This window comes from Aythya ferina (genome assembly GCF_964211825.1).
Source record: "Aythya ferina genome assembly, contig: HAP1_SCAFFOLD_118, whole genome shotgun sequence".
Classification (NCBI taxonomy): domain Eukaryota; kingdom Metazoa; phylum Chordata; class Aves; order Anseriformes; family Anatidae; genus Aythya; species Aythya ferina.
In genome coordinates, this window is record NW_028181404.1 from 189,392 (window position 1) to 212,740 (window position 23,349).

At 50.1% G+C, this 23,349-nt stretch overlaps 1 pseudogene across 1 annotated transcript; it reads left to right on the forward strand.

The window, feature by feature from the left end:
- Positions 1–6,050: 6,050 nt before the first annotated feature.
- LOC311428705 (E3 ubiquitin-protein ligase RNF114-like) lies at positions 6,051–6,986 on the forward strand (annotated as a pseudogene). The gene is made up of 2 exons: positions 6,051–6,680; positions 6,895–6,986. The product of its transcript is annotated as an E3 ubiquitin-protein ligase RNF114-like (transcript).
- The last annotated feature ends 16,363 nt before the right edge of the window (positions 6,987–23,349 follow it).

Sequence of the window (23,349 nt, forward strand, 5' to 3'; positions counted from 1 at the left end):
TCAGGGAGCTGTGCAGTAGAGACTTGCAGAGAGGAATTTTAAATAGCATGTTGAATGGGAAATCAATTGATGATCAAAATGCAAACTACAATTTTAAATCAGGAAAGAGCTAGAATATACTTTTATAATGAAAAATACGCCAGAAAAGAGTGAGGAAAGTGTCAGTGTTGTTATAAAGGAAGTTATTGGAAAAAGGAAAGGGTTAGAGGAGCACTAAAGCAGAGAAATTCATGCTTTTGTGATAGAAGTGTTGGAACACCAAGGACTGGAGATGGTAGTGATCACAAACTCATTTACTGATCGCTCAGTTTTCTGTGTGCTGTCTGTATACCCCACGGCACCTACCTTGCATTCAGAAAGCAATGCAACCTTTGGGGTTAAAAAATAAAAACCAAAGAGGGCAGTGCTTTCCAAGAAAAAAAGATAAGTCCTTTTGGCAAACAGGTAGGTGAACGGAGTATGTATGTTCCTTCCTCGGTGTCCTGCTGTTAACGTGAGAGGATATTCTCCAGAACCCAGTAGATAATTGCACTCTGGTTCTTGTGTTTTTTACCATCTTTCATGAAACAACTTCAGGTTACTTGACAGAAGCTAATGGCCTAAGCTTATGTGCATTTGGCATTGTTTTCTCATTGGTGAGCTTCAAGCCTGTGTCTGGCCCATTATTGCTCCCAGAATTTGTGGCAGAGCTAGACTTGGACTTAGATTACTACGCTTAGTCTTAGCACTACAGATTATTAAAACCCTTTCCATTAAATACTTTCTCAAACTAAGAAGTGACTTTCTGAAATAGCTGTTTTCAGAAGATCTGCATCTTAGCTAAGCAATATGACAGAATTTTGCCTGTTGTTAAACACTGAGGCTGACGACAAGTCCATCAGCAGTTTCAGAGAGGACAGAACAATGTCTAGATGCATGCTCATCTGCTAGGATTTGTGATTTCTGAAACGTGACTTGCATAAATTCATCTTAAGGTTTTGCAGGATCCACTGTGTCATTAAAATAACGATAGTAATAAAACTTACAGGCATCTGTGTAATGCATTTTGGATTTCATATAATTTGCAAAAGTACTTAACGATTCGGTGTCATTTTGTGGTACACTACAAACATCAAAAGGAAGTGAGAACAAAGAAAATGATGGTGAAGATGTTCCAAGGCGTTACAACCTTCGACAGAGTAAACCTGTTGACTGCTACCAAGCTCCTATGGAAAGTAGGTTGAACGCACAGTTTCTCTTAAAACCTTATTTCTTGCACATAAGTGAGATAAAATTTTTGAATGTAAATACATGTGTTTGCACACACAGTTCTGTTTCAGTTCTGTACCTTCATTCTGCACATGAACTTCACTGTTTTTATCAGACACGTGTGTCCTGTGCACATTGTATTTCTTTGCTGTTTGGCATGCTTAGTGCTATGTATCCTTGATATAACAGTAATTAATCACACTTAACAGTCTTGCTCTTGTGATTTTCAGTTCACCTTTAAACAGGGCGTAGTTTTCCACTTGTGCCATGCACTGATGAAAAGCAAAAACAGTTAAAAATTCTTCTGGAATTAGGGATGAGTGAAACACGTGGCATTTTCTTTATCTTTTGATATCCTCCTCTCTTAAATGTATCTGTATCATTATTCTAAATTCTTTCCTTTCAGTAAGACAAAGAGATCGAGAGAGGACTAACTCGGGCCAGCCCCATTCTGTCAGACAGAAAGAGTCACTTGAAAATGCTGGGTCACAAAAATATAGAAGACGTGCCAGGTTGGTGTATGGCTAGTGATAGCTCTTACTTATCCGTAGAGCTGTCAGTCTCCTTACTGCATAATGCTTCAAAGGGTTTTCAGTTTAGTGGTAATTACAGAGTAAGTTTATGATCGGTACTTTGGTAGTCTTAAGGTAGAGAGGAAAGAAATATTTGGAGGGGAGGAGGTGGATACTTTTAAGTTGGTTTCTTTTTTAAATCCAATATTTGTGGGTCACTGATAAGATGATTATGGAGGTAGTGTCTGAGTTTCTGTAACTGAAATTCTTTGGTTCTGGAACTGAAGCCAGAATCCCCCCTTAAAAATCTTAGTCAGACTATTTAATCTTGAAGGATACAAATGATTTTCTTAAAACCGAAAATAATTTTATTCAATTTAGAGGGAGAGGCTTTATGGAAGTTTTGTTAGATTTAAAAAAAAAAAAAAAAGAAAAAGTTATCACTCAAATACTGACTCTAGTTTCTGTTTGGAATCAACTAATGTTTCTATATGAAGTTAACCTTAAACAATAAAAGATCTAAATGAAATGATAAATTGCCTTAGTAATGATAAAGGCTTTTTGGATTCTGTAAGCAGTTAGTGCGTAGAGAATGCTGTTGATTGCCAGATATTTTGTTGAGCATTCTTGAAAGCAGACAGTTGTCACGAGGAAAATCATGTCATGGCCTTTGAAATCAGATTCCTAAGGAGTACAATGGACTGGAAAATAGATCTCAGAGTAAATTTTGAGATAGAATTCCCTTAATTTTTGGTGTTACTTAGTATCTGCTCTATTTTCTTTTTAACTTTCTGGTCTATATGCTTGCTTGCAGACAGAGACGTGCAGATGACATCAGTGATTCTACACCCTCTTGCTCATCTCCCTTGCTTAGCACGTGTGATACGGAGGATGGTGGTGAGAGCAGTGAGGATGGCGAGAGCAACCAAGAAGGTTGCTGTCGTTAGAGAATAGGGGAGGGATGAACCTCCTTCCAATGAATATTTAGCCATGTTTAAGTTTATCTGAATGTAACTGTGTAAGTTTATGTCAATTAATTAGGTCTTCTATATATTAATTAATGTCTTCTACATTTGCTTGGCATTATTACGAAAAACAAATCTTCGAGCTGCATCTTAAAGAAAAAGAAGCCCTATAACTTCTCCTTAATTCAAATCAGGACTTTTCGAGTGAAACGTCAGAAATGGGACCTAAAGAGAGTTCAGAGGGATCAAAAGAAAGTTGGAAGAAGTCAGGGAGATGCAATGCAAATAGTGTGGTAAGTCGTAAACTAATCATCATGTCAGCGAGTGTTTCCAGTGATTATGAAAGATCTCAGTGTGCCATCTACAACTACCTTTGTTGATGGTTTTCTCTAAAGCAACTTCAAAAATTGCCCAGAATGTTTCCATTGTGCTGAGATAATTTCTGATGAAACCTTGATCTAGATTGCTGCTTTCTTTAACATACAAACTCTGTTGTGTTGAATTTCTCTTTAGATTGGATTTGAGAACGTGGGTGGTCTTTCCGAACACATCGCAGCTTTGAAAGAGATGGTGATTTTTCCCTTCCTGTATCCAGAAGTTTTTCAGCGGTTCAATATTCAGCCCCCAAGGTAACTCATTACAGTGATAAATCTTAAGTCAGCTGTTTTCAGGAGAAAGTTCAATTAAGGTATCAATATGCTTCCATGCTTCAACATTTTTGGCAGCGGTGAACATTTGTTTTAGTAGTAGCAAAAAGTGGTTTCTTAAAAACGGATAGAATCAAGAATATTTGTAGGTTAAAAATATAAGCAATGTCTTAAAATTTTAAGTTTTACCATCTGGTGTTTTTAAAAAGTTGGGTTAGTTGGGTTGGAGTGGTTTTGTTCTCAGTTTTATGTACAAGTCAGCTTGATTAGTTTGTAAGCAAGAAGGGATTATCTAGTGGAAGCCAATTGTAATATGTTGCCTGGAAGCCCAGTTGTTTTTCCTGCCTACTTTTGCTTTCTTTTTTTTTTTTTTTTTCCTCTGAGTGCTAAGGCATCGCTTTTCCTTCCGGCTTTAGGCTTCCTCACTTGCCATCAGCAATAGATGGTCTGAGAGACCAAACCCAGTAACTTAATGCTTTTGAAAGGAGCATTAAATGCTTTACTAACAGATTCTGCATATTGTGAAAGCAAGAATATGCAGTTTATTGCTGCAGAATGAACTGGTGATTCACCATTCAGCCCATTCTCAGATTCTGTGCTGAAGTTTGCCCGTTTGGCTCCGGTTTGCTGTAATCACCCTGTTTGTCAGCAGTTTTGGAAGTGTCCTTCTGGGACAGTATGCTCTCTTTTGAAGGTTTTATACGTTTGAGTTACCCCCTTATTCATTTCTTTGGGTGAAAAAAATGAATTTTCTTGTGAAACGTTGTAAAAACGCAGAACTTCTATCTGTTCTGCCTCTACCCACACTTCAGCTATTACTGCTGTCTTGTATATGACGTGTTTTGGTTAGAAAAGATGAGTTTGTTCTAGAGACGATGGTTGTAGGAGGTACTCATCATGATGTTTTTTTTCCTATCTGGATCTTTTTTATTGCAGAGGCTGTCTATTTTATGGCCCCCCAGGAACAGGGAAAACACTAGTTGCTCGTGCACTTGCCAGTGAATATAGTCAAAGTGACAGGAAAATATCATTTTTTATGAGAAATGCTTGGGACTGCATGAGAAAATACATGGGGGAATCAGAATGCCAACTTCGTGTGTTATTTGAACAGGTAAGGTTGAAATGCACAGTGTATTCTGTCAGAGTTGAAACCATTATTTTTTGTGGTCAACGTTTTTAAGTAGAACTTGCTCTTTTTTTTGTATTTTGTTAGTTTTTTTTTTTCCCACTGAAATGGAAATGCCAGTGTTTCTGCTGTGAATGTCAGCTGTAAGAACTACTGGAACGATTTGCTTCCTGTCAGCCGGATACAGTGGGTTGACACAGACTGTCTTCTGTTAGTCATGCCAGATACTCCAGTAGCTCTATCAGTAGAGGTCCCAGAGGCTAAAATGAAAGATCTAGTTTAGATGACATTCCAACCATGATGTTTTTGTGCATTTTTCCTTTAAATAATGCTGTTTTACTCTGTGTTTTTGTGCTAGGCCTATCAGATGCGACCTTCAACTATTTTCTTTGACGAGATAGATGGTCTCTCTCCTGTGCACTCCAGTAAACAAGACCACATTCACAGAATCACAGAATCACAGAATTTCTAGGTTGGAAGAGACCTCAAGATCATCGAGTCCAACCTCTGACCTAACGCTAACAGTCCCCACTAAACCATATCCCTAAGCTCTACATCTAAACGTCTTTTAAAGACTTCCAGGGATGGTGACTCCACCACCTCCCTGGGCAGCCTGTTCCAGTGCCTAACAACCCTTTCAGTAAAGAAGCTCTTCCTAACATCTAACCTAAAACTCCCCTGGCGCAACTTAAGCCCATTCCCCCTCGTCCTGTCACCAGTCACGTGGGAGAACAGGCCAACCCCCACCTCACTACAGCCTCCTTTAAGGTATCTGTAGAGAGCAATAAGGTCGCCCCTGAGCCTCCTCTTCTCCAGGCTGAACAAGCCCAGCTCCTTCAGCCACTCCTCGTAGGACTTGTTCTCCAGGCCCTTCACCAGCTTCGTCGCCCTTCTCTGGACCCGCTCAAGTCCCTCGATGTCCTTCTTGTAGCGAGGAGCCCAAAACTGAACACAGTACTCGAGGTGCGGTGTCACCAGAGCCGAGTCCAGGGGGACGATCACCTCCCTAGCCCTGCTGGTCACACTGTTTCTGATACAAGCCAGGATGCTGTTGGCCTTCTTGGCCACCTGAGCACACCGCTGGCTCATATTCAGCCGACTATCCACCATCACTCCTAGGTCCTTCTCTGCCAGGCAGCTCTCCAACCACTCATCTCTCAGCCTGTAGCTCTGCTTGGGGTTATTGCGCCCCAGGTGCAGGACCCGGCACTTGGCCTTGTTGAACTTCATGCAGTTGGCCTCAGCCCATCGGTGCAGCCTATCCAGATCCTCCTGCAGAGCTTTCCTACCCTCGAGCAGATCGACACACGCACCTAACTTGGTGTCATCTGCAAACTTACTGAGGGTGCACTCAATGCCCTCATCCAGATCATTGATGAAGATATTAAAGAGGACCAGCCCCAGCACTGAGCCCTGGGGGACGCCACTAGTGACTGGCCTCCAACTGGACTTGACTCCATTTACCACGACTCTTTGGGCTCGGCTATCCAGCCAGTTTCTAACCCAACGAAGCGTGCGCCAGGGGCGTGGCTGTGCGGCGGCCGCCGGCGAGATGGCGGTGGCAGGGGGCGGTGGCGGATCCTCAGCATCCTGCGCACCCTCCACCCGCGGCCTCGAGCGGCCCGACCCGCTGGCGCGCCTCACCTGCCCCGTGTGCCTCGAGGTGTTCGACAGCCCCATGTGCGTCCCCTGCGGACACGTGTTTTGCACACCATGCCTGCAGGAGTGCCTCAAGCTCAAAAAGCCAGTCTGTGGTGTCTGCCGCAGCACCCTGGCGCCTGGCAGCAGGGCTCTGGACTTGGAAAAGCAGTTCGAAGCGACAGAAACCACTTGTAACGGCTGCAACAAAAAGATGTTTCTCTCAAAGATGCGCAGCCACGCAGCTTCTTGTTCAAAGTACCAGAACTATATCATGGAAGGTGTGAAAGCTGTGACTAAAGAACCACTCCACAACACCAGGAACTTCCCCAATCGCTTCACCTTTCCTTGTCCATATTGCAGCAAGAAAAGCTTTGATCAAGAAGGACTAGTTGAGCACTGAAAAACATTGCACAGCATGGATGCAAAACAAGTGGTTTGCCCAATTTGTGCCTCGATGCCGTGGGGAGATCCAAATTACAGGAGTGCTAACTTCATGGAACACCTTCAGAGACGACACCGGTTTTCATACGATGCTTTTGTGGTACGTGTTTCTTCATCCTTGGAATACGTGAGCCTGATGACTCTTAAAACCCAGCTTTTTTTATGTAGCCACTACTGTAAAATGTAGTCCTTGCAGATGGTATAATGCGAGAAGTTGAATTACTGTTAAGTCAGAGGAGGAGACAGCTGGTTTTGTGTTGTGTTAACCAATATGGCCCTGGCAGTAAAAGAATTTCTGTACCCTTTGTTCATAGGATTATGATGCTGATGAAGATGATATGATGGCACAGGTTTTGATGCGTTCTTTGCGGGATAAATAAAATAAAAAAGAAGACTAATTGTCAAACCAAGCTTCCATGAGAGGGAAATGGCCAGCATTCTTGCACTTCTCCCTGTCCATGCCAAGATGAACTCAGGCATTCAGAAATATGGAAGACTTTAATCTTAGTTTTGAATCCCCATTTGATCTTTTGGTATCATTCTTGTTTTTTATTAATATGACTATGTTGTTCAACCACGTAAGGCTAATTTTCTTTTTTGTTTCACACAAAGCTTATTTATAGGTCAGTGTGGAGGAGACAGTTCTGTTTTCCTTCACATCTGCCTGTTTTCTGATTGCTTTCTGCCAGTTGTGCTAGTTTGACTAAAGCCAGAAATACTCCAAATTGACTGGCATGAACTAGCTGGTAAACCTCTTCTTCCCCTGATCTTGTTTACATTTCGTAAATGATAGTATGAGAGGTGTCTTTGTGGCTCTTTTCCTTTAGTGAGACCCCTAGGTGCTAACTCACCAGATTAGTTCCTGTTTCAACTGGCCTATGATGCCTGTGATTTCATGATGTTTACCAGTGTGAGAATTCTCACAGGCAGCCTCTCAATTATATGGAAAACGTGTCTCCAGTATGTCTTCAAACTGCAACATTCCTTAGCAAAAATGTTTGAAGCTGAGTAAGAAACTAGTTCAAAACACTTTAGTTCTATACCTGATTACGATTTTGTTCCATACTTTGACCATAATTTCTAGCCTGCCTGGAAAACAGAACTTTGGTGTTAGCTAAAATGCATAACTTTCAACTGTTATAGCAAATATTAATCATTTGTTGGCCTTATTAAATTGGTGTTTAAAAAATCGGTTTTCTAGGAATCTTAAGCCTTATGCTTGTAGGGGAATTCAGAAGCTTTTTCAATATCCGTATCTTATGTCAACTAAAAATTTCATATATATATTCCTAGTTGTTCCATCCCTCGAGGCAAGCTGGTAGCAAAACTTATAACCCGTAGCACTTGCACAGCACTGCCTTCTGCATTGCAGATTCTAACAAGTATTTTGAATTCCTGTTTTTACTTAAACGTCGCTAAGGTAGCTGAAGCTGTACTTAGATTGTTTTCCATATACATACAGGATGGAGGTTTAGCTTTCAAAGAAAATGTAAAATATAAACAAGTTTGAATTCATAGACAATGGATACTTGATACTCAGTTATACACTTTCATTGTAGAGTTTCATTTTTAGTTTAACACTAATTGCACGGTCAATATGCTGAGATCAAGCAGTCTCAGAGACCCGAACAGAGCTTGGAAATTGGAGTAGTAGTGCTGAGATGTCTGGTCTCATTGAACTTGGCATGCCTGATTGGAGCAGTGGACCTGCATCACCACAGAACTGAGTACTAATCAATTTATTTGACCAATAAACTTCACACTCTGCAGACTGCAGCATAACCTTACCCCTAAGAAATGAAACGCACCCCAGCTAAAACATCTTGATTAAACTTTGTGTCCAGCAAGTTTGTGGCTTCTAATATATTTAACTTGGTTTTGGTGTGCTTTCCCTAATGTGGTAAGGCTGGTATAGATTCTCACTGAGGTATCTGCTTGGTGACTGCAATCTTAGTCTTAGGGAAAAAATACATCAGTGTGGGAAAAGTACTGTGTTATGGGGTTGGTGATTCCTAATGCTTGGTCTGTGAAGAGATTACAATGTGCTAGTGGTTGGGTAGGGATTTCTAGGTTCTGGCTATGACAAAGTTTTGTGATAAAGATTGGCCTGAGTCTAGATTTCTGCAACTGTTCTAAGTGCACTTCCATGCAATTCTGACATTCATAGGTATTACAGTTTTGCACCTACATAAAATCTGCTTGATCTTTGGAAAATGAAAAAAAAAAAAAAAAAAAGGATGATGACCTGTTTAATTTACTGTGAACACGTTAATTTATCCTGAAAACTTGTAACTCAATGCCAAAACAGGTGATTCTAAACGATAGTTGAAACCAATTTACTAAGCCTGATATCAGCAAGTGGTCTGTGTTAACTTACCTATTTTTTATGTCTTAAAATGAGTCTTGTCCTTAAAAAGCTTGTCCATTATGACTACTCATGGAAGAAAGTCATGTGGAATGGAACAAAATTTACTGAACCGGTAAGTAAAACCTATATTTTTCTATTAGTTCCATTGTTTCAACTCTTCTGACGCTTATGGACAGCATAGATAACAGAGGGGAGATTGTGGTAATCGGAGCTACCAACAGACTGGATTCTATAGATCCTGCTTTACGAAGACCAGGACGCTTTGACAGAGAGTTTCTCTTCAAATTGCTAAATACAGAGGTGAGAACTTAAATTCAACATTAGTGCTACCATGGCAAAGTCCAACTTTATAGGGAAAAAAAAAATGACAACTTGAACAAAAGAGTGATATGTGGAGACACTGCCTTGTTCCATGGAGGGCAAATCTGGTACTGGATATATATGGTCAGGATGATACCACCAAGTAGTTAGTTCTATAACCAAACCTTTCATTCCCAAAGTTGTACCTGTTTACTTAATTCTCTACCCTCAGCCCGCAGGATGGGGGAGAGACGACCACCCAGTAGCCCCATGCTGGCCTGGGTGGAGCCCGAGGCTCGTCAGGAGAACACAGCTCCCACTGAACACCATGGGCCGCTGTTGAATGGTGAGCGAGGGCCCCCGTCAGGGGGAGCAGGGCTGGGGCTAGGGAGCGGGGGGGCCAGCAAGAGCACCCTGCTCAGCATCAGGACCAGCATGGCAGCCCAGCCCCCGGACACCCCCAGGGAGGTTGTGCCAAGGGAGCAAGCACGGGGCTGGAGGGAGGCCAGAGCTCCTTCCTCTCCTCCCTCCTGCCTTTGGCCACCCTCTACAACCCTCCTTCTTCTCCTGCCTTCTTAGAAGCTGACAGCTTATGTAATACACAATAAATGTTTGTTCATTGTCTTTTGTATTACAAAAACAAGGAGTTCCGTTTGAGGAGCGGGAGTTGCGAAAGCTCCCTGCTGAAGTAAGGAGCTGTATAATACTTGGCTAGACACTATGAAAATTCTTTTGCTTAATGTAACAAAAAAGAGAAGGCCCCTCCCCTTCTCTCCTTCTGCATCTCAGCTGCCTCTTTTGTTCAAAGACACTGTTGCAAAGCTCATGTAACCACCTCCTGATAAGTTGCTAAACTAGTGTATCAACATCCTGCCTTCCTGTCTCACGCTGGCCCAACATGACCAAAAAAAAACAAAAAACAAGTTGAACCACAACGCCGAGGAAGACTATGGCCTTCATCTTCACAACCACCAGAGGGACAGAGACGACCCCCTACCAACAGTGCGCGCAGTCGCAGAATATACCAGATGTGCTGCGTAATCCCGGAATTACCAAAATATAAAAAGGGACCCTGGCGGGGGTGAGGTGCGCGCCGTTGGCAGAGCTGAGACTCCCCGGCCGCCCAGCGCTGTTTTGCTTGCTGTTGCTTACTCAATAAATTCCTTTCTATTATTAATGCAATGCTCTCTGAAAATTAATTAAGGGGGCAACTTCTACAACCCTCCTTCTTCTCCTGCCTTCTTAGAAGCTGACAGCTTAGCTGTCTACAAGAAAGAAGCGGAGAGCTTGCACAGCATTCTGTCCTTCGTCAGCAGCACGCAACAGGTAGGTGTGGCCTTGCCATGGTGGCTGTGCCTGTGTCTCCTGCGGGTCGCGCAGCTCTGCTGCCAGGATGCTGGCGGGCTGCTGGCGAGGCAGAGCTGCCGCCCTCCAGGAGCCCCGCACAGCCCTGAGCCCCTTGAGGCTTTGGTCCTGCTGCCGGCCATGGGTCTCCCCTCTCACACTCCCCGTTGGTCTCTCTGCCACCCGGCTGCCAGGATAAAGACCTGAAGATGAAGTTCCTAAGGAGCATCATCAGCGTCTGCAGAACTGCCAGAAACTGTGGCCTGTGGTGCGGCCTCGATGCCTTCTGCAACAAATACCAGCTGATATTTGTTTTTGGTATTTGTGAGCAACTTTGTTTCTCACAGGGGGACTACCCCCGTGCCGCCCAGCGCTGAATAAACACACCTACTTTACAATCTTATGGATTGTGGAGTCCGTTTTCCACAAGCCACCTCTCCTAAGCCATTCCCCACCACACCACCTAAAACCCTTACAGCTGCCTACTATGGTAGAGGCTGGAATGCTCAGCACACCATGCAAAGGATTCCCCGGCCCTGCACGTGTTGTTGGAGTTTTAATGGAATGCAGGCGTTTGAAGGTTTTGTGCCTCTCCCTGGCTTAGGAGAGGCAGCAGCACAGTGCCCGCCGGCACCAGCTCGATGTCAGCTGCTCCCTTGGACGTGTCAGGATGAAGATGGTCTGAGTGGCCAGAGACACAACACTTTCCTCCTCGTCATTCTGCAAGGGCTGGAGGACTGCAATGGAGAGCAACAGAGCAGAAATGAAACCCACCTGTCTGCAGAGACTGCGGGCAGAGCCTGCCACCCCTCCACCCGTCACTTCCCGCAAAGACACAGAGGGACCAAGGGGTTAGAGTCAGAGAATCATTAACTATCCTGTGTTGGAAGGGATCACTGAGCCCAACTCCTGACTGCACACTGGACGGCACAGGACTTAACACCACATATCCAACAGCTTTGTCCAAATGCTTCTTGAACACCCACAAGCTCGGGCACCATGCCTGCTTGCCTGGGGAGCCTGCTTCAGTGCCCAACCACCCTCTCAGGGAGGAACTTTTCCCCAAAATCTGATCTGAACATCCCCTGACCCGGCTTTAAGCCACTCCCTCGCCTCCTATCACCGGTCGCCTGAGAGGAGAGCTCGGTGCCTCCCTGTCTGCTCCCCGTCACAAGGAAGTTGTAGACAGACGTGTTTTGCTGTTAACATACTCCAGAAAAGCCCTTTCTCTTAGCCACCCCGGTACTGGCCAGCTTCAACCCCAGCCGAGCTTTTGGCCATACAAACTTTCTCCCTTCCCTCTGAAAAAGGTGAATGCCCCCTGCCCCATTGGTCGTGGACCCACACCCCGCTGCCTTCACTCACTGCTGCAGATTTCATGGATCTTCCTCTCGCTCTGGTCCTTGCAGTGCTGTGCGGCAAGACCTAGGCACAAAGCTGCTGTCAGAAGCCTGCAAGGCGCCCCCCAGGCCCACTCGCATGGGGACCCAGTCCCGGGGGGGACTCTAGGGACACTGGGGCTGGCAAAGGCTGACAAAAGAGGGACCCTGGGGGCTGTGGCTCACCGATGAATCTGATGGCTGCCTCCCGCAAGGCGACCTGAGTGTGCTGCAGGTACGGCAGGCTCTGCTGCAGGTATTTCTCCACCTTTCTCTTGTCCTGCATGAGCTGGAGAGAGCGCAAGGTTACGGGGCTTGCAGACCCTGCCCAGCTGGACAGACCACTCCCTCCTGCCAACACCCCCCCTTCCCCTCAGGCCATTCCCATCTCCCAGCCACGAGCCCTGTGGGGCTGGGGTTTTGAGGTATGGAGAGAGCTGTTGTCTTTACCAAGCACTCTGCGATCCTCCAGGTCTGCTCTGTCTGCGCCAGGTGCTTGAGTTTTTCCTGCTTCAGGAAGTTTGCAGCGGTGACAAGGGCTTCCAGGGAGGCCTGCAGAGCAGCAGAGGCTGAGATGGCACCAGAGCCCAGGGAAGGGGACCTGGCAGCCCCCACCTCTTGGCAGGGCTGCAGGCCTTTCCCAGCCCACGGTGGGATAATGCAGTGGGGGGTGAGTGTGAACTGCGTTTGGCATAAGGAAGGAGGGGAGCTGTGCCCCCATTCTCCATGACGCAGGCGGCTGCACCCCGAAGGGACACACATGCCAAGTGCCCAATTACCTTCAGCCCTGGCCCCGGACACCCAGGCAACCCCTGTGGTGTCAGTCTGCTAGTCCCTCTAGTCAGGTATGCCATACGCACCTTGGCCACGCTCTGGGTCTGGTCACTCAGGTGAAAAAAGAGTGGGAGCAGGCTCCTCTGCACGACCTTCTTCAGCTGCCTCTTGTGGCGCCACAACGCAGCCTGCATCACTTTGTTGTAGAGGCAGATGGAGAGCTCTTGCAGCTGGCTGCACTCCTGGTAGGAGGAAGAGAGGAAGACTTCAGCAAGAGCTGCTCCCTGCCCGCGGTGAGCAGGGGCGTTAGGGTGGCTGACGTGAACGGAGGTGCTACAGAATCAGAGTGTGCTCAAAGGAGCTGTGGCCAGATCTGTAGCCACAGTGAAAGGACGCAGCCCCACTAGAGGGAACGTAAGAGGCCTCCTTCACGGGGGGCAGCTGTCATGAGAGTGCCCATTTGTGGGCTCAGGTCCCGCAGCAGCCTTACATCGTTAAACAGTGGCAGGATGTCCCCAGCCACTTGCAGAGCGATGGAGCTGGCCTGCTTCCTCTTCACGTGGTCCATCACGTTTCCGATGAGAAGCAGGGCCTTCATCTTGGTGTCAGCCCTGGCAACCTGCAGGCCCTGAATGATGCCTGGCAGCAGCACGGGAAGTTTTCTTGCCTGGAGGAAGGACAGAGTTTCCGTTTGGTGAAACGATGAAAGGCCACCCTGGGCAGAAGCCTGTGGTGCCAGAGCACCAGGCTGCCATCTTGCTCGCGCAGAGGCAGCACGACGAAAAGGAGGGCAGCTGAGCAAAGACTCTGTGCCCCCTTTCGGACCCGCCCCAAAAGGTACATGGCATGCATGGAAAGCTCCCCAGAGAGCCGCTGGGCCCCTCCATGGCCAGCTCATTTCTTGGCCATTTCTTCTGCGCCACAGAGCTGCGGGCAGAGCAGAGCTCTCCCAGCTGGCCGGGAGCAGGCCATGATACCTTCAGGACAAAGGCCCACCGGCCTTCACAGTAGTGTGCCCTACTCACCATGACAGGTGTCTCTGACGCTCGGAGGAGAGCGCTGAGCACCAGCGAGTGCGTCACTCGGTTGGGATGCTTCAAGAGCCTCTGGAGATGGTGCAGGGCCCCCGAGTCGTCTTCTCCAACATCTGGGTGGGCCAGCAGCTGAAAGGAACACAGCATTGAGAGACTGTCAGAGGCTGCAGGCAGCTCCCGGCTCTCCCGGCGCCTCAGGCCAGGGGCCCCGGGGCCAGGCAGCCTGTCCTGGGGCAGCTGTGGCTGTGGAGGGCCGCAGGGCCGCTGAGTGCCCTGTGCCTGGCAGCACCCAGCAGCCTTTCTTTGCTTGCTGCTCCCGCACGGACGTCCTGGAGGAGCTGCCAGTTTGGGGGTAGATGGGCAGAGGCACACACACGGCCCTGAAGAGGAGCAAGGCCTCGTCCAGTAACTCACCGCCAAGTGAGGGATGCAGTTGTCCTCTGAGATGAAGCCCGGGAGCCTGCGCAGCTTCTGCTCCTGGAGCACGCTAAGTGTCTCCCTCAGGACATTCTCCATCGTCTGGTGCTGGGAGAACATGGTTTCCCACATGGCCAGGGCAGCGCTGCAAGGACGAAGCACTCAGTCAGCAGGGCACACTCCGCCCCAGCGCCGTGGCCTGCACAGGCCCCGCAGGCCCCAGGCTGTCCTGCAGCCCTGGCCCTGCCGCCCCCCTCCCTTGGGGTGCCCTGGGAGCCTTGTCCAGGCAAGCAGGAGAGGGCAGAGATGACGTTCCCTGTGGTGGCAGGGATCCTGGCTGGCTTGCTCAGCTCTGGCTGCCCTGGCTGTGGCCAAGGAACCACGGCTGGCAAGCATGGCGGCGTGGAGGGCCCTGCTCTGGAAACGCAGCGTGCAGTTTGCTGTGGATGTGTCAGGCGGATGTGTCCTGTCCCCTCCCCTCCCATACAAGAAGCCCTGAAGGTTGGCATGCCTGTCAGATGATGGCGAGATCTGCAGCAGGGTGCTGGCCACCTCCCTTGGCCGCTGGTTGGCCAGCCAGAGGATGAGGATGTCCAGGCTGCGCCGGGCTGATGCCGTGTTGATGCACTCCACGTGTCTGTAGATGCACCTCACGATCTCTGGCACCTGGAGAGGCAAAAGTGGAGTGCAGACGTATTTTCAGCCACTACTCACACAACTGCCCTTCCCATCGCTCTGGGATGGCTTCCAGGGATTGCCTGAGGTGCCTGAGAGGGCTGGACGTGGCAGGGAGGAAGCGGGGCCTGACATGGGCTAACGGGCAGGGCAATCCAACTACAGGCCACTTACGTCGGTCAGCCAGGAGGCAGGGTCTTCGATGGCCATATCCAGAACAATGCCGGCCTCCTGCTTGTCGTATATGTTGGAGTCTCTCAGGGCTTCAATGACCTGGAGGATGACGTCTGTCCTCTGAGACTGCTGGAGGTATTTTCCAAAGTTCTGCAAGGAGGAAGGGACGTAAGACACGTTGCAGCAAGTGCCCTGATGGTGCTGCAGAACTGAGCGGTGAGAGCAGCTCTGGAGACAGATGCCTGGCCGTGCTGGCAGCAGCGCCCACGGGAAAGCAGGAAGCAGGGGCTGCAGTCCCTGCGTGGTGGGGGCTGAGAAGAGCCCTCGGGGTGAGGGACCAGGGTTGGAGGCACGGGCCCAGGGTGCTGGCCCTGCAGATATGTGGGGCTTGCCGGTGGCCAGGAGGGCCAGGAGGAGCTGCTGCTGTGAGGCTGGAGTACCGCCTATGGAGAGGTCCTACTCAGGGACAGCAGGACCGCGCGGGCCAGAACAGCGAGGCCACACCAGCCGCACTGATGCCGGAGCCCTGTGTTCCCACAAGTCTCCTGCTGCTGCTGGGACAAGTGTGCCAGGAAGGGAGGAACTCATTACCGTGGCAATGTCCGTGGTAGTGGGCGAAGGAAGCCACGGTACGGCCTTGGCTTTCCCTTGAGGCTGTTGACTAGCTTCTGGTGCTGTTCTTCCTAAACACGGCAGCGGAGGGGGACAAAAAGAAGAAGATTCACAAGGACAAGCCACTTTTGTTAGGAGGCTTACCAAGTGGCGAAAAGAGCTTTTGAGTAGGAATGGCTGAGGAGGGCGGAGATGCTGCAGAGCCCTATGTTAGCACTATGTTAGCACTATCTGAGCTGCATAAAACCGTGCATGTGGTTCACTAAACCTTCCAATTCTTCTTAGATGTGAGAACATTTCACCACCAGGAATGGGAGGCAGTGTTGGACAGAGATGGAAAGCAAAGGCAGACAGCTGATGGGAGCAACGGAGATGGCAAGAGAGCAAGGGGTGACGTGTGCCTCAGGGGTACGCATGCAAATGCTCCCAGCCTGGGACACGCAAAGGAACGAGAGCCCTGCGTGCAATCGCACAACTAAAACGCTCTTGGCCTAACTGAGGTGTGGGGGGTGGCTCGAAGGGCTGGAGCGCTGTAGTGCAGGGATACGAGGGGTACATACAGGGATCCTCTCTCTAGGAAGACCGCTCTAGAGGTCTCCACAAGAGCGCTCCTTGGCACTACTTAGGAAAAGAAGCAAGTGCCTCAGGCAGTGCCTGTGTCTGGAGGGGAAGGAAGCCCAACACAGCTTCTCTTACTGTTTGTCTGGAGGAATCGGAAGAGGTAGTGAAGGGCATCCAAAGCCTCCCATCGTAGCTGCCAGTTCTTGCAAGTGTGGCAAAGGAGGAGCCATCCCACCAACTGTCCCAGGAGCGGCACATTGCACTCTGTGCATCCGTTCGTGGGTCCTCCATCGGCGCTGTGGTCCTGGGCGAGGGAGACAAGGAGGGAAGTGCTGTGGGAGGCAGCTGGGGCCGAAGTCCTGGAGCCAAGAGTGTGCCCAGGGCTGGGTCCCAGGTGAGTCAGCAGCCTCGGCCATGCCTGCTCTCCCACCGTGCTCCCTGGGCGCTTGAGGCCTGCACAGGACGGGGGGCAGAGCTGGCGCCTGAGAGTGCTCTCAGGGACTGCGAACATCCCCCAGGATCGGGGTCCATGGGCAAAGGAGGGCTGAAGGCCCTTGCTTCAGGGCTGAGCCCTAGCTGAGGGTCTGTAGCCGGGCTTGCCTCGGCAGCACCCCTGAGCTGCAGGCTGATGTGGTCTGCGGGGAAGGGGAGGTGGGCTGGCTGGAGGGGTGCGTGGCTCCTTACCTCCGGTGAGAATCTTGTGGGTAGCCATCTGGTCAGCTTCACGGCCCTCCCCACGGCCCTCTCGCAAATAGCTTCGCTGTGGGAGCTGGCAAAGGGCAGCAGAATCTGTGAGGGGAGAAAGTGCTGGTCTGCCCTGGGAGCTGATGCCTGCTAAAGCAGGAGCATCAGTGCTGGGCTCCCGCAGCCCTCCGATCTCGGGAGGAAAGCGCCGCGGACAGGGAGGCAGGTGGACAGCAGCAGCACCAGTGGTGACCAGTGCAGTGCCTCGGAAGAGGGGTCCAATTCCTGCCGCTGCGTTGACGCAAAGGAAGCCCAGGAGCGCCATGGGCAAGGCTTTTCTCCGACACAGGAGGAGTCTGTGGAGGGGAAAGGTCTGCAGCCAGGGGATACGGGGCTGCCAGAAGACCTGAGTGGGCAGCCCCCGGTTCCCCCAAGGGAGGCGGGCACCCTTCCTGCCCTGTGCTGCCTGTGCGTGGCACTGCAGTAGGGCCTGTCCGTTCCGGAGTGGATGCTGAATTCCCTCCGGGTGAGGAAGCGCCCCTGGGAACCCCGCTCTTGGCAAGTGGCAGACCTGCAAGATGTCCTGCAGCTCCCAGAAGCCGGAGACAGGAGAATTTCTGATGAATAGGCCCAGCATGCGGTCCATGGCGTCCAGGGTCTGCAAGGACAACAAAGGGGTGGCAGTGGATCTCCAGTCCCTCTCCCTCTGCCAGGATCTGCACAGATCTCAGCACAGAGCAGCCAGGGATCAACCCAGAGGGATGGGTGTTCCAAGAGCTCTCCCAGAACATACCTCCAAGTAGTTGATGCGGCTTGGGCCCTCCAAATGCTCGTGTGAGGGCAGCAGGAATACACTGTTGAAAGAGGCGAGCAGGATGCTCTTCTTCCTGCCCTCCAGTGCTGACTTGACATAGCTGCAAAGAAAGCAAGGGGCCTCATTGTCACATTGTCATGGAGCAGGGCCTCAGGGCCTCAGGGAGGAGAACGCAGCACTGCGGGGCCTCGGTCCCTGCCATGGGGGCTGCCTTCCACCTTCCAGAAGCCCCGAGGCTTGGCGAGCAGCGGCCCCGCGGCCGGCACTGCCAGGCTGCTGCCTAGACAGGGGAAGCCTGGAAGCCAGGCCCAGGGCCAGAGCAGGGGCTGGGCACGTACCTCAAGTGGCCAAGTGCAAGCATGGCTTGCTGCTGCACCGCTGTGTTCAGAACGTCCAAGGGCTCGTCTTCCAGCAGCACCTGCAGAGCACAACCGGGATGGCACCAGGCATCGGGCAGCACAGCTTGGCAGCGCCAGCAGAGCTGGTCCAGGTCAGAAGGGCCGGTGGAGCCCCAGTGCCCCCAGCCAGCTGTGGCACCAGAGGGCCGCCCTGCCACCTCCCTGCTGCTGACGGGGCTTCTCAATGGCCCCAAGGCCGTCAGCGGCAGCTGAGTGTCCACGCAGCGCTTGCCCCCGCCAAAGCCCTCGAGAGTCCCGTCCCCACAGCCTGCCCTTGCACCCCTCCCAGAGCCACCAGGGGGTGTCCCCTCACCTTAATATGCTCTGCCAGCTGGTATTTGCTGCAGAAGGCATCGAGGCCGCTCCACAGGCCGCGCCTTCTGGCAGTTCTGAACACTCTGATGACGCTCCTTAGGAACTTCATCTTCTGGCTTTTATCCTGGCAGCCGGGTGGCAGAGAGAACAACGGGGAGCGTGAGAGGGGAGACCCATGGCCGGCAGCAGGACCAAAGCCTCGAGGGGCTCAGGGCTGTGCGGGGCTCCTGGAGGGCGGCAGCTCTGCCTCGCCAGCAGCCCGCCAGCATCCTGGCAGCAGAGCTGCGCGACCCTCAGGAGACACAGGCACAGCCACCATGGCAAGGCCACACCTACCTGTTGTGTGCTGCTGATGAAGGACATAATGCTGTGCAAGCTCTCCGCTTCTTTCTTGTAGACAGCTAACTTGTCAGCTTCTAAGAAGGCAGGAGAAGAAGGAGGGTTGTAGAGGGTGGCCAAAGGCAGGAGGGAGGAGAGGAAGGAGCTCTGGCCTCCCTCCAGCCCCGTGCTTGCTCCCTTGGCACAACCTCCCTGGGGGTGTCTGGGGGCTGGGCTGCCATGCTGGTCCTGACGCTGAGCAGGGTGCTCTTGCTGGCCCCCCCGCTCCCTAGCCCCAGCCCTGCTCCCCCTGATGGGGGCCCTCGCTCACCATTCAACAGCGGCCCATGGTGTTCAGTGGGAGCTGTGTTCTCCTGACGAGCCTCGGGCTCCACCCAGGCCAGCATGGGCCTACTGGGTGGTCGTCTCTCCCCCATCCTGCGGGCTGAGGGTAGAGAAGAGGCAATCTCACAGAAATGGCTCGGCGCTGTGTGAAGACGCGGGCTACGCTCGGGGACTGCTCCGCAGCCTCGTGCTCCTGCCCTGTCCCGTCACAGCCGTGCCGGACACTGGGTGGCCGGGGCTGGCTGCTCTGGCTTTTATAGGCAGCAGTGGGGAGTGCCCCGATGACGTCACAAAGGGCCCTTCTGTGACCCGCTGCCGACTCGGGGAGGGCCGGGTGTCCCCTGCAGGGGCACAGGGGCAGCTTGGAGAGAGGGAGGTGGGGGAATCTCATCGAGTCGAGATAGAGCGCTGACGGCATTAAGCTAGGATGCTACTCAGTGTCTTTGCTAACCGTGGTGCATTGTGCAAATTACCTAAAGCAAGAAGCCGTGGGCCCCTTCCCAAGGTCAGTCTCCTATGAAGACTGGGAGCCTGTCTTAAGAAACTGGCAGAAACTGGTCCTGCGGATGGACAAGAGCCAAGGAGCAACTGAGTCTGCGCAGAGACAAGAGGTCAAGGAGCGGAGACGAGGAAGAGTCACCAACCTTCATCCCCACAACCCCCGACGACCACCACCAAGACACACTGCGCAAGCGCAGATGGGAAGAGTTTCCAGCAATGACTGCTTGGGACTCATTTTAAGACGAAACGGGGACAGGTGATGAGTATGTGAAGCTTCAGGCCTATGTAACTCTTCGCTGTAGATAAGCAAGGCAAGTTGCCACGTCGGGTGCGCACATCTTTGGTAGGACTACCCCCTGTTCTGCCCAGCGCTGAATAAACATACCTGCTTTTCAGTCTTACTGATTGTGGAGTCCTTTTTCCTCAAGTCAGCTTGCCTGTGGGCACCGGGCTCCTCTCAGGGTCTGCTGAGGCCCCCGTTTGCTCTCGTGTCTCTTGCCATCCAGCGTGTCCCATACCCCGGGGAACACCCTTCAGCACACTGTGGAGCCCTGCCTGTCCCCTTCCGCAAGGGTCAATGTTGAAGATTGACTCCACCTTAAGGGACATAGTGCCTTTTGTGGCTTCTCTCTTCTCTTTGAAACAGCGAGGATAAAACAGAAAAGATGTAACATAGCAAGCTGAAGGGATTGCTGAACTTGATAAATTGTTGTATCGGCCTTAGTTTTGTATCGGCCTTGCTTTTGTATCGCGCCTTGCTTTTGTATATAAGACTCAGTTCTAGCCACAAAATCAAGGCTGAAGAAGAAACACGGTGCCCATTAAATTAGCCTTAATTGAATTAGCCTTTTTTTGCCTGCTCCTCCTGCATGTACGTCCTGGAGGAGCTGTACATTTGGGGGTAGATGGGGAGGGGTGAGGGTTGTCATATTTACCCAGATATTGCCCCTTACATAATCGTATCTCCCTATCTCTAAGGGGGAAACAGATCCTAGGCCAGGAGCTGGTGGGGCTCATTGAGAGGGCTTTAAACTAGGTAAGATGGGGGACGGGGCTGAAACAAAGCTTGTTAGAGCTGTGCCGGTGGGACAATGGCAAGGCTGGGAGAGAAGGCAATGGCCCAAGTGAAGTGCATCTCTACTAATGCATGCAGCATTGGTAATGGCATGCATTAATGCCATGAGCGCAGTGTTGTGGGGAAATCCCTGAGTGCGTGCAGCAGGCTTCAGAATTCACTTGCAGAGGCAGAAAATGTCCCCATCCCGCAGCACCGCTGCATCCTGCCAGCGTGCAGGGTTCTTTAGGTGGGTCAGAGTGTATGGGCTGATGCGTTTCCAAGTTGAGAGAGAGAAGCACGTCTTTTTGAGGTAACAACTCGTAGGATCTTTGAGAGTAAAGCAATCTTTGCAGTAGTAGGTGCCTTTCCTGCATGCAGCTCTTCTTCAAGTGAGTAATTTTTACAGCGTGCTTATGGATAGTTGTTGTTTTGTTAACAACTTCTTACGTCGTCGTTAACAAATGATGTTATTTTGCGTGTTTTCTCTGTGGTTCTAGGTCCCTTATGATTTTTGCAGAATTACGGGGCTTACTGCAATTGTGACCTTATGCCTTCACCTGTATTTCAAATATTATCAAAGTTGCAACATTGGTGGTAAAGTGATGGAGCAGGGTTTAGGGGAAATGTTTCATCCAAGTTCCCTGTGCCAGGGTGTATCTGAAAACAACAGCAGTAGGCATGTAAGATGTAGCCTTTTTCAGGGTTGGAGACAGTTTCTTTTGTTTTTGGAGCTTTTTCCTGCTCTTTTGCTGGCTGTAGAGCCTTGTAACCTTCTGGATTTTAAGTGCTTGGAATTCTCTTAATAGGGGGATATTTAGTATCAGTTGCTGGCTAACTTGGTTTTGGGATGTAGTGGCATATGCTTCTGTTTTGGGGTTATAAATGAATCTACAAATATAATATTTTTAACCTTTTTGGGCTATATTTTAATCTCTAGATATATCAAGCCATTCTTTGTGAATCCTCTTCAGAAGATAGGCGCAGTATTATCAAGAGACTGAGCAGGGTCACCTTTTTCATCTGTGAAGGATAAGTCTGCAATTAGCCCTGCTGGGGCTGCTGTGCATTCATGTCCTGTTGGCATTTGTGGACTTGTAGTGGTTTAACCTGGCCGGCAGCTAAACACCACACAGCTGTTTGCTCACCCTCCCCCCTCCCTGTCTGGGATGGGAGAGAAACGGGAAAGCGAAGCCCGTGAGTTGAGATAAAGACAGTTTATTAAGACAGGAAAATAATAATAACAATACATGTAATAATAATAACAATAATGATGATAATAGTACTACTACTAATAATGTGTACAAACAAGTGATGCACAATGCAATTGCTCACCACCCGCTGACCGATGCCCAGCCTAACCCTGAGCAGTCCGGCCCCCCTCCCCCAACTAGCCACCCCTATATATTGTTTAGCATGACAGCAGATGGTATGGAATACCCCTTTGGCCAGTTTGGGTCACCTGTCCTGGGTCTGTCCCCTCCCAGCTCTTGCTACACCCCCAGCCTGCCCATTGGCAGGACAGAGCAAGAAGCTGAGATGTCCTTGGCTTAGTATAAGCACTGCTCTGCAACAATTAAAACATCGGGGTGTTATCAGCACTCTTCTCATCCTAAGCCAAAACATAGCATTCTACCAGCTACTAGGAAGAAAATTAACTTTGTCTTAACTGAAACCAGGACATCTATCCACCCCTTATTCCATACCATTTATGTCATGCTCAGGTTACACTCTTTTGCATACATTCTAATTAATCGCTATTTTCGTCTAGGGTATATAGTAATCATGGTAGTGATGACATACAGTATTATATAGTAATTAACATGATACAATTCAATTCATGGGCTATTCTCACCCAGTATTAAATCCCCTTGAGGTACACACCGGATCTCTCCGTTCTTTTGCATTACCCACCAAGTGCATCCAGGTCCCTGAGCAAAAGCAATTCCCTGAATGGGTTTGCCTTTTCCTGAGGCAGGAGTAGCCCAGACTGTTTCTTACGTGCACTACAGGAACTTTATCCCCTTCTACAGTACGTAACAGGTTGATTGGGCAGGTCTAGCTTGGTTGGCAGATCCCCTAGTATTGACTAACCAGGTGGCCTTTGCTAAATGCGTATCCCAATTTTTGAATGTCCCAGCGCCCATTGCTTTCAATGTAGTCTTTAACAGTCCATTGTATCGTTCAACTTTCCCGGAGGCTGGTGCATGATAGGGGGTGTGATACACCCACTCAATACCATGCTCTTTGGCTGAAGCGTCTGTAAAGTTGTTTCGGAAATGAGTCCCATTGTCTGACTCTGTTCTTTCTGGGGTGCCATGTTGCCACAGGACTTGCTTTTCAAGGCCCAGGACAGTGTTCCAGGCGGTGGCGTGAGGCACAGGATATGTTTCCAGCCACCCGGTGGTTGCTTCCACCATTGTAAGTACGTGGCACTTGCCGTTGCAGGTTTGAGGGAGTGTGATGTGATCAATCTGCCAGGCCTCTCCATATTTATCTTTCAGCCATCGTCCTCCATACCAAAGAGGCTTTGACCGTTTGGCTTGCTTGATTGCAGCACATGTTTCACAGTCATGAATAACCTGTGCTATAGCGTCCACGGTCAGGTCCACCCCTCGATCACGAGCCCAACTGTATGTTGCATCTCTACCTTGATGGCCTGAGGTGTCATGGGCCCATCGGGCTATAAATAATTCACCTTT